Source organism: Pinus tabuliformis, chromosome X, assembly GCF_031772625.1.
Source record: "Pinus tabuliformis cultivar Carrire ecotype Pingquan chromosome X, CPIR1, whole genome shotgun sequence".
NCBI lineage: Eukaryota > Viridiplantae > Streptophyta > Pinopsida > Pinales > Pinaceae > Pinus > Pinus tabuliformis.
Window position 1 is genome coordinate 1,738,411,022 of NC_142308.1, and position 15,178 is coordinate 1,738,426,199.

The following is a 15,178-nucleotide window of genomic DNA, read 5'->3' on the forward strand; positions in this document are numbered from 1 at the left end:
CTAGTTCTTGACCCTGATTTTGCAGCTGTTATTGAGTTTGAGAGACATAATAAATTGGTTGAAAATTTCATTTTAAGACATCTTCAGTCAAGTGTTCAAGCCACTACCCTTGCTGATTTTGTTGAGAGTATCTCTGATCACATTGGATCTACTATCACGGCTCACGAAGAGTCTTTCCCTCCTTATGTTGCAGTTTCTCCTATAATCACCTATCCTGAATCAGCAGCCGGTTCTCCTCCTTCATCTCCCACACCTCCCACTCCTCCAACTCCACAAACTACACCTCCTCTTATAATAATCCCTGCTATCACAGCTCCTCCACTCCGTACACATCCTACTCCCCCACCTAGAGCAATGGCTGCCCAGTTTGCCCCATTGGTTTTACCTGCAAATCTTCATGATATGCTAGCTGATTACCAAAGTAAAATTCCCATGTTTGATGGCACTCCACAAAGTATTACAGCTCAACGACATATCGACAAGATGACCACATTTTTTGATCTATATGAGTTAGATGAAGAAGATGTTACCATGCGGTTATTCATGCAAACATTTGCAGGAGAAGTTAGGAAATGGTTCAGAGGGTTGGCAGCTAATAGCATCACTACTTTGGAGGCACTTCAAAATCAGTTCTTAGATCGGTGGGAAATCAGAAAGGATCCACTTCAAATCAATGCCGAATACAACAACCTCAAGCGTAATCCGGGTGAGTCAGTTCAAGATTATATAATCAGATTCAATACAGTTTATAATGCTATTCCCGATGATTTGAGGCCATCTAGAAAATCAGCACTTCTTAAGTTCCCGGATGGTTTTGATTCGAAAATGGCTTATTCGTTGAGAGATAGAGATCTGCCTACCTTGGAGGAGATGCAGAAAATTGCTGTCAGTATTGAGGCTAATTTGAATGACAAAAGAGCAAGGATGAAGGCAGAAAAGTGGGTTACAATTAAGGAGGAAGCATCTTCATCAAATCAGGTTCTTCAACAGGTTGAGCAGATAAAGAGTGCACTTGAAAAGATGACTATTGACAAGCCGGAGCCTCAGATTCGTAATCCCAATTTCAGAGGTCAATCGCAACAACAATATAGAATCAAGCAGCGTGAAACAAAGGCACAAGACATGGCAGTTCAGCAGCAAATGAAACCACCTTTTCAACAGAATTTTGTTAGTCAAGAGTCTGAAGATGAGGGTGACAATGTTGGCGAGGAAAATCATTTCTTCACCCCTGATGATATGCCTACATATGTCACGGAAGAAGATGAGTTGGTGAGTAATTCTGTCTTTCCCCAAGATGAGCATTATATTTTGTCAAGCGATACAATACTTGAAGAAGAATCTGAAGATTATCAAAGAGGGTACTTGAATGCATTATCAACACAACAAGGACAACAAAGGCAATTGAGAGGTCGGACTATTCCTATAAATGCTGTGCAGAAGAGGAAAGACATTGCAGCAAAAAATGATTCAGTTTCTTCAAAAGGTAAAGACATAGTTGGTCCCTCAACAATTCCATCATCATCAGCAGCTAAAGTGGACCAGCCATCAAATGCACCAAAGGATAAAGCTGAGAAAAGAGATAATCCGGCAAAGGAAGGTGAGAAGTTTCCTGTTTTCAGTTTGGAGAATGAAATTGCAAAGGTGAAGATATCTATTCCTTTAACAGAGGTCATGAAGAATGCCACTTACCGAGGCCAAATTTCCAAATTGCTGAATGTTGACCCAATGCTAGACATGGTGAATGTACAAGATGATCAGCCGGAGTTAATCTTTGGGCCAGCTTTGAATGGTGAGTCTCCCGAGAGTGACATTCCTCCATTTTATATTAGTTTGCGATTGCATGAGTTTGTGCTGCATAATGCTATGTTTGACTCGGGAGCTTCACATAATTTGATGCCGAAAACAATCATGGAGAAGCTGGGGCTTGACATTACAAGGAAGTACCATGATTTGTATTCGTTTGATTCCAGCCGGGTAAGATGCATTGGTTTGATCAAAGACTTAGTGGTGAGTCTAGATCAAATTCCAGCGAAGAATGTTTTAATGGATGTGGTGGTGGCGGACATTCCTCCACGATTTGGCATGTTGTTGTCGAGGTCATGGGGAGCCAAACTCAAAGGTACAATTCAGCTTGATTTTTCATATGCTTCAATTCCAGTTTTCGGTCAAATGAGGAAGTTATATCGAGAACAAAAGATGAAATACATGATCACTAGTAAGGAAAAGCCCGTGAATCATCCTGTAAATTATGTACAGACAGATTTAGAATCTTTTGTTTTGTTTGCGGAAAATTTCAATGAGGTAGATAGTCAGTTAGTTCAAGTAGAAGATATACCAGACATTTCAGAAAATTTCAGAGAAGTTTTGAGGAAGGAAAGTGAGGAAAGGTCTGTTGTCATAAAGCCAAATGCAGAAATAAATGGGCAGCACGCAGAACATGAATCAAAATCAAATTTTCAACACTTAGAAGATGATGAAGAGGGTCTTTGGACCATGGATTTTGATGGTGCAGTGGGCGGCGATGGTGCTGGTATTGGTGTGTGGATTCGAAGCCCATTCTCAGCCCAAGATCAAGTTCCAAGCAAGGTACGGGTATGTTCTTACAAATTAGCATTTGATTGCTCGAATAATGAGGCAGAATATGAAGCTCTTATTGCTGGTTTGAAAATCCTTTTGAAGTTAAAGGCAAAGAAAATAGCAGTATATGGCGACTCCGAATTAGTTATCAAGCAAGTGAAAGGTGAATTTCAGGCCAAACATCCTCGCATGAGAGCTTATAGAAATGCTGTTTTAGATATCCTGAAAAGATTTTCTGAACATACTTTGACATGTGTGCCCCGGATTCAAAATGGTGTTGTGGATGCATTGGCTAAGGCGGCAAGTAATCTGAAAATACCCATGAATTCCAGCAATAAGTTTGAGATATACGTGAAACATCGTCCTACAGTTCCAGATAACCAAAGGTGTTGGCAAGTGTTCCAAGATGACGAAGAAATTGAAGATTTTCTGCAAGTTAAGGGTAAGTTCGAAGACATTTCAATAGATACGAAAGTTGAAGGAGTGAATCAGATGGATGTATTGCAGCTCAAAGACAATCACATTCCAAAAGGATTGATTCCTTTAGAGGAATTGTTTGATCAGGATGATGTGGCCCGCAAGCCAACTTTGAGGCCAACGGACGAAGGAGTTGAAGACGTGAACCTTGGGACAGCTGCGAATCCAAAGATGGTGAAGCTTTCAAAAGCATTGCCGCCTAAGGTAAAGCAAGAGTATATCAGATTATTGTCTCTGTATTCTAATGTTTTTGCATGGGATTATTCAGATTTGAAGACTTATGACACAAGCATTATTCAGCACACTATTCCTATAAAGCCAAATCAAAAGCCTTTCCGGCAAAAGTTGAGAAGAATTAATCCTAAATTGCTGCCATTGATTGAGAAGGAAGTCAATAGGTTCTATAAGTCCGGAATCATAGTGCCAATCCGGTTTTCCGATTGGATCTCAAACTTGGTGCCCGTAAGGAAGAAAACCGGTGAGATTCGCTTGTGTATAGACTTTAGAAATCTGAACAAAGTGTCATTAAAGGACAATTATCCGCTGCCCAAAATGGATCACATCTTGCAGCGGGTTGTGGAGGCATCTAGGATGTCATTGCTTGATGGTTACTCCGGATATAATCAGATTTTGGTGCACGAAGATGACCGTGACAAGACAGCATTTACCACTCCATGGGGTACATTTCATTATGCCAAGATGCCGTTTGGTTTGAAAAACGCAGGTGCTACATTTCAGCGGGCAATGGACATGGCCTTTGCAAACAAGAAGGATGTCATTTTGGTTGTTTATCTTGATGATTTGACCATGTTTTCCAAATCAGATGAAGAGCATCTGTTTCATTTGACTAAGGTGTTTGAAAAGTGCAGAAAATATGGCATCTCATTGAATCCAAAGAAGAGTCTTTTTGCTATGAGTGAAGGCAAGCTGCTGGGCCATATCATTTCTAAAGATGGCATTCGTATAGACCCTGCACGAGTAAAAGCAATTCAGCAAGTGGAGCAGCCCCGTAGCAAGAAAGAAATTCAGTCTTTCAATGGTAAGTTGAATTTTCTGCGTCGTTTCATTCCCAATCTTGCTGAACATCTTAGAGAGATAACAAATATGCTGAAGAAGGACAACGAGCTCAAATGGACCGAAGGGGCGGTGAAATCGTTTAATTTGATAAAGGTAATCTTATCTTCAGCCCCAACATTGATTAGCCCGGATTATACACAAGATTTTATTTTGTTTTCATTCGCCTCTGAGCATACATTGGCAGCTGTGTTGATGCAAAAGAGAGATGGAGTTGAGAGGCCCATAGCCTTTTTCAGCCGTATCATAAGAGATGGAGCTCTGAATTATAATATCATTGAGAAACAAGCATTGGCCCTGATCAAAGCATTGAAAGATTTTCGAGTTTACATATTGAATTCTCATGTTTTAGCATATGTTCCTAATGCAGCTGTGAAGGATGTTCTAGTGCAACTGGAACCGGAAGGAAGAAGGGGTAAGTGGATTGCTGCACTTTTAGAATATGATGTTGAAATTAAGCCTACCAAGCTGATTAAAGGTCAAGGTCTAGCTAAGTTGATGGCTGAAGCAAACCTTCATGTCCTTGATATAAATTTGATTGCTGCCTTGTCGGATGAAGACGAAGAGAATTCAGTTCTATAGGTGTCCGATATCTTTGTGTCTTCTCCTTGGTATGCTGATATAGTTTATGTGCTTGAAAACTTATCTGCACCTCCTGGCATGCCTAGAAGCAAAGCTAGAACATTGAAGCTTAAGGTTGCCAAATTTTGCATTATCAAATCTTCACTTTATTGGAAGGATCCCGATGGCATCTTACTGCACTGTTTGGTCGAAGAAGAAGCAAAAACAACAATGAATGATTTCCATAAAGGTGACTGTGGGGGTCACTTATTTTGGAAGACCACGGCTAATAAGATCTTGAGAGCTGGTTTCTATTGGCCTTCTTTATTTTATGATGTATATAAAGCGGTAAAGAGCTGTCATGAATGTCAAATTTTTCAAGGAAAACAGAAATTACAGCCATTGCCTCTTAAGCTGGTTGAAATCAGCGCACCATTCCAGCAGTGGGGCTTGGATTTTATGGCGAAATCCACCCTGCATCTTCCGGGCAGCATCGATGGATCTTGAAGGCTACAGATTATTTCACAAAATGGATTGAAGCCATTCCCACCCGGCAGGCCATAGATTTGGTAATTATTTCCTTTCTTGAAAATAATATTTTGTCACGTTTTGGCTGTCCACAAAAGTTGATTACTGACAATGCAGCTGCATTCAAATCAAAGAAGTTGGTTGATTTTTGCTTTAAATATAACATCAGTTTGGGACATTCAACCGCTTATCATCCGCAAGGTAATGGGCTGGCCGAATCTTCAAACAAATCCCTTGTGAATATTATAAAGAAATTGTTGGAAATAAACAAGAAGAGCTGGCATAAGAAGTTAATAAATGCACTATGGGCTGATCGGGTAAGTCAAAAGAAGTCAATTGGTATGTCACCTTTTGAAATTGTTTACGGAGTAGATGCAGTGTTTCCTACTTCACTTAGTGTCCCGATAGCCAAGTTGTTTCAAGAAGGTAGTGGTGAAGAGGATCCTATGCAACGACTTATCAGTCAAATGATTCATTTGCAGCAGACACGAGAAGAAGTCCACCAGAATTCCCTTAAGTTGCAGGAGCGCATAAAGAAAATCTATGACAAAAAGGCCAAGGTAGATGAATTTCAGATTGATGATGCTGTGTTACGGTGGGATGCCTGAAATGAGGATAAAGGGAAGCACGGAAAATTCGACAACTTATGGAAGGGTCCTTATAAAATCGCAGCATACCGTGGTCCAAATGCTTTCCTTCTCAAAGAAATGAATGGAGATGAATGTCTTGGAGGGTCGGTGAATGGCCGGCTGCTCAAAAGGTATCATGCTTGAGCATTTTCTGCTCTTATCACTCTCATTGTAAATACCATGTCATTTTCTTTTTGTAGCAAGTGTGAAGCTGATTTCCATCTTCAGTTTGGGGCCCGCGGTGAAGGCTATAATTCTGAAAATGGTGATTAGTTGGGGTGAGTTTTACAAGTTGTTTCATGTCAGTTCATTTTCTGTATAGAGTTAGTGAGTTAGTGTCCAAGATAGTCTTGAGTTTCAGTCAATTGTCTATCTTGAGTTTCCAGTCAATTGTCTAAAGTTAAATAAAGTTGTTTTCAAGTTGGTCACAGGTGAAATAATTTGACTCCATTGCCCAATGGATAAGGCACTGGTCTGCTCTCCCAGAGGTCTGAGGTTCTTGGTACCTCCAAGGAGCTACCATCCCCATTGGAGCCAATGTTAGTGTCGGTCTTGAAAGCCCTCCATCAGTGATCAAAGCTCTTTGCATTTGCATTAGTAGGTGTCTCATCAGTGTCAAAATTTGCATCCCGTTAGGCATGCCATAACCCTGATGGAGGAGCTGGTCTATTCATATCCCTTTTGGCTTTGCTGGATCAGGTCATATCAAATCATTGAGTTTGTCAAGTTGCTCTTGTTTGGTCTTAATGTCAAAATTCTAGGTCTAGGGTTTTGGTCAGTTGTTTTAGCAAGGTCATGTCTCTGAAAGTCCTTGAGTGACCAGCAAGCTAGAGGGAGGATGGTAAACATGTTCCTTTGAAATTTTCATCCTGTACAGTTCATTTTTAGCCTTGGATTTAAAAACCTTGTTTTTAAAGCCAAGGTCATGATAAATTTTGTAAAAAAGAATAAGTTTCCAAGAAATCTTCAAAAAGGCAGCAACAACCCTGGTCCCCTTGCCACAGTACTTCAGATGATCTACCTGCAAAAAGAATCAGGTGAAAGCACTCAAAAAATCAACTTCAGGATAAAGGAAACCAAGAAAATCAGTGTTTTAAAAAAGTGACAAAATAGACTTTATAAAGTGGGTTTTTGGATGAAATTTTTACAAAATGAGATTATAAAAGGTAATGTTCCTTCCTTTCACTCTCATTGTACATTTCAAGCTTGTAAGAGAGATTGTGAGAGAGTGAAAGGCGAAGGAGGCAAAAATACAAGGGTTTCGGGCAGTTTGCAGGTGCGCGACCCGTCCAGGCTCGTGCGCGACCTGTTGGGCGGTGCGCGACCCGTCCAGCGGTCTCCGGCAGTGCAAAATCATAACGGGCGCGACCCGTTGGGCTGTGCGCGACCCGTCCAGGGCTGTGCGCAACCCGTTCAACTGCCTGCTACCAAAACTTCAAACAAATTCCTTTATTCCACTTCAAATTTGCTCAATTGGTCGAGGTAGGCTCTTAATCCATGGTTGTTGATATTGGTGGTGAAAATAATGATGCATGCTATGATTTCATCTTCTAAATTTGCAAATGAATGGATTAATGTGGCTGTTTGCTAATGTTTGTAAAATGCTAGGGTTTTGTGACTGTTTCAAGTGTTTTTGTCCCATTTGGTCCCTTCCTTCTTCTCCTCTTTCATTCATAGTCATGCTTGCATCTGTCCCATTCTATTTGTACATAAAATGTTGCCTTTTCCCCCCATCTCTAAGCTATAAACCCTACCCCTCTCACAAGCACACAAAACCCTAATTCCCTCTACCATACACATGCACAAAATAAAACAAAAAGAAAAGATACATTTGAAAATAAAGAAAAGAGTCATGTGAAATTAAATGTTGCTGTATATCTAAAGGCATGTACATAACCCCTATATACCCTTGACATCCCCTTGTACATGAACACTTTCCCTTTATGTGAAAATAATGTGTATGTACTCCTTAATGTGCATGTACTCCTTAAGAACAAAAAGAGCAAAATTTGCCTTATGACACACATGAACTCCTATAAGCAAATTTGGTGTATGGTGTCCCTATGTCCCTATTGATACATGTATGCCCCTTCCATGTTCATTATCATACATGTTTTGTCCCATATGAGATGTTCTTTGCAAATGATTTCCCAATGTTAAAATTGTTCCTATATACATGATAATTTGTAAAGTTGCCCTTGAAAATTCCCTGTTATTTTCATATATTCCCATTCCTCGTTAAGAAGTTCCCTCCCCTAACATTCCCCTCATGTTTTTTTCCCCTTGAAACAACATAGAGTTCAGTACTTTTGCAGGCAGAGGCAACAGTTCAATTTGTCCTTCAGTTTGCCCACCTTGCTCCAAAACCATGTCAGATACCGAGGCTTATGAGCAAGGTGATGACCATTCATCATCTACAGAGATTGAGGAGCAGAGGAGGCCTCGTAGAGGGGGTAAGGGAGGTCATCATAAGAGGGAGAAGCCTACTTCTTTGGCAGAGTTACAGGCTTGTCCTTTGGCACTGAATTGTTTCCAGTATATGTCATGCTATCAGTTTTGTGAGAGGCTCTCTCAGATTCAGTATCATAGAGAGTTGGCCCGCTTGTTTATCTTACACCTCCATGATGGACATGTCACTCTTGCAGGGGTGAATTTCATATTGACACCCGAGGTGATCTCAGAGGCTACAGGGATACCAAATGTGGGTGAGGTGTGGCCTAAGCGCCGATTACTTGATTTTGTTCACTTTGAGCCTTATGTCCGGCCATCATTTGTGAAACTGTTGACGGGTGTTTTCCCATTCAGATTTCTTCGGAGTGAGTATGCCCCCCTCATGAGACTTATCATGCATTATTTTACATGTGAGGGCAGATTTTCACAGGTGTATTCATATCACATTCGCCTGTTGATGCATTTCACCCGGGTGAGGATGATGAACCTCCCGGTCTTCCTGTTTCAGAACATTCAGAGAATGGTGCCCATGTTGCAGAGGAAGACCCCGGCCCAGCAGTACATGAGCCTTTGTCACTATGGTTTGATCCAGCTTATAGTTTCTCATCAGTTGACTCAGCAAGGTATCTTATGGGAGGAGTTTATCTCCCGTGAGTTTTTCACAGTGCCACCTCAGCCACATCAGGAGGCTATTCATGAGGAGGGAGGACCATCTCAGCAGCCTGATGCTCCCATCACCCGACATGTTAGCTCCACTCCTATGGTCACCTATCAGAAAGACCCAAGGACCTTATTTGCAGCAGCTAGGCGAGTACTATCTCCACAGCAGGTGGAAGGGGTTTCGCCTTCATTTTCAGAGCAGCAAGTGTTATCTCCACAGCAGGTGGAAGGGGTCTCGCCTTCATTTTCAGAGCAGCGAGTGTTATCTCCACAACAGGTGGAAGGGGCCTTGCTTTCTTCACCAGCACAGGTATTGCAGAGGGGCAAAGAGCCCATGGTTCATGAGGATCCAGTGATCGATCTTGAGGTCAGTTCTCCTAGCCAAGAGGCAAAGGAGATCATTCAGCAGCTCAGGGCCGAGAATGATATTTTGCAGCGGAGACTTGAGGGTGCCCAATGGACCATCACATATCTAGAGCAGCGGAACACACAGCTGGAGGAGGAGAAGGCACTTGATGAGATTTGGAGGATTCGTAGTGACCGAGTCCTAAACCGTAGGAGGCCCAGTGATCCATTGCCTGTTGACCGGGAGTCTTTGCTCATTCAGGAGAATGCCCACTTGGAGAGGCTGTTGGCTAAGTCCAACCAAGAGAAAAGGCTGCTGAGGAACATGAAAAACCACTATTGGGCTAGGATGCACGTTTGTAAAGCAAAGATGAAAATGTTCCAAAGAAGGTTGACCGAGGCACTTAAGAGGAAGAAGAAGGCCAACCCACTCCGCATCTTGGCCGAGGCTTCTCTCACTCATCATGACACTCACTAGCCTCTTCACAGCACCAAGCACAAAAAATTTTGGAATTTTTGGCTCATTTTTGGCATTTTTGGGCAATTTACAGGTTTTGGCCTCTCAACGGGTCTCACCCCCGGTGAGACCCTTTGTCATCGTAGCTCCGTTTTGCGAAAACTCAGCATTGATGGATTTTTCATCCAAAGTTACATATGCCCATGCATTACCTTGAGTTTTCATGGAGTTTTGGGCTTCCAAAAGGTCAAAATACAGTCAAATTTTGACTTTCTGCCCCTTTTTTGAGCTGCAGAAGTAGTCTTGGGAGAATTGACTTTTGACTAGGAAAATGACCTCCAAATCCCAAAATTCCGATTGGGTTGGAAGGTAGACTCAGAGACCTTTCCAACGAGCTATCCTGCACCTCATTCTGACACCAGGAAGGCCTCCAAACAGGGCTCCAAAGTGCGCGACCCGTTGAGGAGGATGTGCGCGACCCGTTGAGGAATTTGTGCCAGATTTGACCAGTTCAGCCCAGAATTTGCAGTTTAGCTCCAGTTTGACTTGCTGAGGTCGATGATGGTCCTTTTGACTGTACTTGTGGCACTTTTTGGGTACTTTTACTCTTGTTTTACTCTTCTAGAAGTTTCTCTCATGTAAAAGGGTAAAATTGACTGTATGAACTGGTTTCCAAGTTTTTAGAGGCAAGTTGTTTTGACTGCCTATTTTGTAGTGCTTAGTTTAGAAGTTGTTCAAACAGCTCCTAGGATAGTGAGCTCGCCTCATGGAGGCAGGGAAAGAGGTTAGATCATCTATATTATGTACTTTCATGCTCATTTTCATGGTTGAACTCTTGAGGGAGAAGCTATCATTGTATTATCACTTGTATCTCTGCAATTTTTGGCTAAGGAAGACCAGGGTTTTGCAGTCATCTTTGGGATTCTTGTGGACTCATTACGTTGATGGTGTGTCTCTTCATGTTATTGTAAGCTTTTTTATGTGATTCATTTCCTTTCTATACTGCTGCATATTAAACAAATGAAGTGATAAAGTTAGAATTCATGCTTGCCATGCTCTGCTTTCAAATTTGTTTAATTTCTATGTTTTCTACTATCTAAAGAGAATTCAAATCCATTGTTTGCTCTCTTTAGCCTTCTTATCTCTCTTCCTGATCATCCACTTCAGCTAAAGACATCTACACAAGCTCCTACCTTGCCCCAAAGACCCCCCTGCAGAAACTGTGTCAAATCCCCGCACCCTAAATTGCAGCTCCTCAATTTGCCACCAAAAACCCCAAAACCCCTAAATCAACCTTTTAATCAGTTTACTAGCCTAATATCAGTGTTACCTTTGATTGGTCATCTCATCTCATTGAAGATTTGCCGAGATTGACCGGAGAGAGCCTTCTCCTGCCCCATAGGGCTAGCTACGAGGCTGAATGGTTTGATGTAGCTTTGAGATTTGCCTTTTCAGCCTGAGGTGAAATTTCAAGTGCTAACAGGACCCCCCTCATTAAATCCTCACTCACTCGAAGATCCCTTAATCAAATCAGACCAGCTCGGAGTCGCTGGCAGTCGAGTCATGAAGATCATTGATAGCCAAACGAGTGATATTTAAGAACCAGTTAATCTCAAGATTGGGAGCCAAGCCTCCATAATTTAAGGAAGTTGTTGGAAAATTCAGTTGTATAAATATAGAGGCCTAGAGCCTCATTAGTATTGGGATTTTTATGCAAAATAACTAAGCAATTTTCGAGTTGAAGGATTGTGACCAAACACTGTTATGTATTTTTTGATATATTAATGAAAATAAGAAGCATTCCCTTGATCGAGCATTGAGTTTACTCAGAGGGATGAAGCTCTTGGGTTAGGGCCAAACCCTAGTAGCAGAGGTTCCTCTCACTGTACTTGTATGCTTAGTATCTCATAGATTAGTTGTTAAATTGATTTTGGTGTTGTTAAATTACAAGTATGGGTAGATTTGATTTGTTTGCTTCCATTTGTTAATAGATTTAACATTAGCATCACAGAGATAAGAAAATATTAAAAAAAGGCTGATAACAGGTGGCTCTTACCTCATTCCCCCTTCAGGGACCATGGCTTGAGGAACAACTCCCACTCAGCCCAAGCATACAAAATTCTAGTTTCTTATGAAATTTAGGGTTCTTCTGCTAATTAGGTCATCCTATTTTAGTTTTAGAAGATAGGTTGCAGTTTTCATTTCTGATATCTTTTTTGTATTAGATTTCATGTTTCTTTCATAATAGGTTTCAAGCATTTCCATGCATGAAATTGGCAAATAAATGATGCAAATTCTATTTTCTCATATTTTTTTAAACCCTTCTTGTTTTGAGATGATTTATGGGTAAATGCCATCAATGATGTATATGTTGTAGGATTTTCTACAATGCAAGAAGACCATATGTCATCATCCTCATCCAAACCATATCCACCCATGATCGCTAAGGGCCACTAAGTTCTCAATTCAAAAGTATCGTTTTACAAAGACAACTTGCCATGCTTATTGAGCAAATCAAACCATCATAAAGCTTTAGTTTGAGTTCTGAATGAGTTCCAACCACTCCCTTGCCTTATTTCTTCCATTCCTCATCTTCCCTAAGCTCCATACCACTTTCCAAATCACTCCTTATGCTTTCAACCTGTTCCAGTAGGAAAACAGGGGAACATGTAGGTGAACTAGGACATGCTGTAGACATCTTGTAGGAAAACCTATAGTGGCCCATTTTGAGCTTGATTTGTGAAAAAAGCATCAAAAAAGCTAGGAGAAGACCCCTTCTATCCTCCCAAGCCATTTGACACATTGCACTCATCTCCCTCCACACCGATCTCACCTGCCATGCAACCAACAAGTATTAGCATTCATGTTCTTACAAAGAGATAAAAAGAAAAAAGTTGTTATGTTTATTCATGTGCACAATAGTTAAATTCTTGTTTAGATTAGATTCCATGCTTAGGGTAGTTAAGATTTCACATGTGTTAAATTAGAATTCTTTTGAAATCAAGGTATATTAACAAATAGCTAGATGAGTTGTGTGTTTTAGGCATCTATTTCAGTCTTTCATTACTGCAGTAGGTAGCATTTCAATCCTCTCAATTAGGGTAAAATTCTCCTTTCTCCATTCGTATCAAACTTATTCTAAATAAAGAGAAGGCTAGTTTGAGAAACCCTAGTGGTCTATCGCCCCAGCTCAACAGTGACAAAGAGTGGACCCATTACATCTATTTGTGTATACAACGCTGTCACCTCCAAGTTTGTACGAACCCCGGGTTAATGAAGTAAAGTTGGTAGCCCTAGGAGTTGCAACATTCTTGCTGCAATACTGGTGCTCATCAAAGCTTAGGAGGGATAACACTTTACATGCTTCATATGACCCCAAAGACTAGAATCAGACTTTATCGCAGCGCAAAACCTTATAGAACTACGGTGGCTAAGTCATGGTCGAATCCCCTTTGCAATAGCGTAGGCAGAAGCCTTATCGTTATCCCCTTCAAACCTCATCCATGATCGCAGTAGGATTTATGGGGCCGAGTATGGTTTGGATCTAAGGCCAGATTTATAAGCCATATGAACGCGGTGCATGAACAAGTGCAAAGTCTCCATAATGGTTAGTGAAGAATTAACGAGAGAGAGTAATGGTCGAGATAGAATGGGAGAGATCAATAGTTGAAGGGAGACCTAGGATGATTTCATCTTAGAGGTCTCATCCCAGATGATCACAAGAAGTTTATCAAGAGAAAAGTCAGGATGACAAGGACGGGGCATAGTTGGCAAGACTGCTAGCTGAATGGTCCAATCAAAAGTAAGTATGCATTGAGAGGCGTGGTCCCACATTACACCTAAGCCCAAAAGTTATTCTCTAGATGTATGAAGTGGGTGCACTGAAAGTGATTTCCAAGATGTTATTAAGCCCAGATGTTATTCCCTGGGAGTGCATGCAGGATGTTATTAAGTCGATTGTTACTTCACGGGAGTCCAAGCGGGATGTTATTCCTCAGATCTTAATTCCATCGATGTTATTCCCCCGAGAGTGCAAGAAGGACGTTATTAAGCCCAAAAGGTTCTCCTCAGAGCAAATTTAAAAGTTTAAGGCATTAAGGGGCTAGGGTAACAAGCTCGGGTAATAGGAAAATAGGTGTCAATTGACAACTCATCATATATATATATATATATATATATATATATATATATATATATATATATATATTATATATATATATATATATATATATATATATATATCTATATATCTATATATATATATTATTTTTTATTTTTATTTTCATTTATTTTTATTTTTTTGCAATAACGTATAGTGTGGGGAATTGTGGAAAACCCAACCCATTAATAAGAAATGTCCCAATGGCGCCGGGAGGTTAGACAGGTGGGTATAGCCACATGGTTTACATGTGGCCAGGTTGATGATATGGTTCTTTTTTGAAGCCTCAAATAAATTCAATGATCACATCTTTAAATGCGAAGGTCATATTGAGGTAAAATTTTATATCGTTGAAATCATCTTGACAAGATGAACACGATAGTGATATTGAACTAAGGTTTTAAGTAATTTGATGAGATCAAAATTTTTAGACCCCATTTCCATAATGACACATTGGATCTTTGGTCAAAATAGTAACCATCTCCTTCTGACCTGTGGTTTGGTAGGATATGGGAGAAGGTGTGTTACATATAAATACAATCATTTTATAGAAATATTGCTACCTTAATACGACCCTATTTTCATAATCCAACTCTTGAAACACTCATGCTTTAGACTCAATCCAACTCTTAAAGTACCCATGCTTTGGGTTCATACAAATCCAGATCTTCAATAAATTAGCTTATAAATGTCCAAGTTTCTCATTATATAAAATCCTACACTTAGCACCTTCTTAAGACAAAATACTTCAATTCCATCTTATAGTTTTTCATCCAAATGATTTACTCAAACCCTATAAGCACCTTCTTAAGACAAAACAATTCAATTCCATCTTATAGTGTTTCAACCAAATGATTTACTCAAACCCTATGCTTAGCACCTTAATAAGACAAAATACTTCAATTCCATCTTATATTGTTTCATCCAAATGATTTAATCAATGTTTTTTATGCTATACAGAAACTTTTTTTGCAATGTATCAAGTGTGTAATATCTTTCTTCTTTTACAAAACAAAATTTGCAACTTGTGTAGAGCTACTAATATACAAATTCATCTTTTAAAAACATTCCAATTCAAGAATATGTTTATTATAACCATATTTAACTATTTTTTACAACATCAACAACCACTCAAACAACATTTCACACATAACTCTATCAGATTTATTGTGAACATCTACCCATTTACAAATTATGTGAAGTAGCAATGTGCTCTCACAAAATCAAAATGACAATGCATATTAGTAAATTATTTATAAA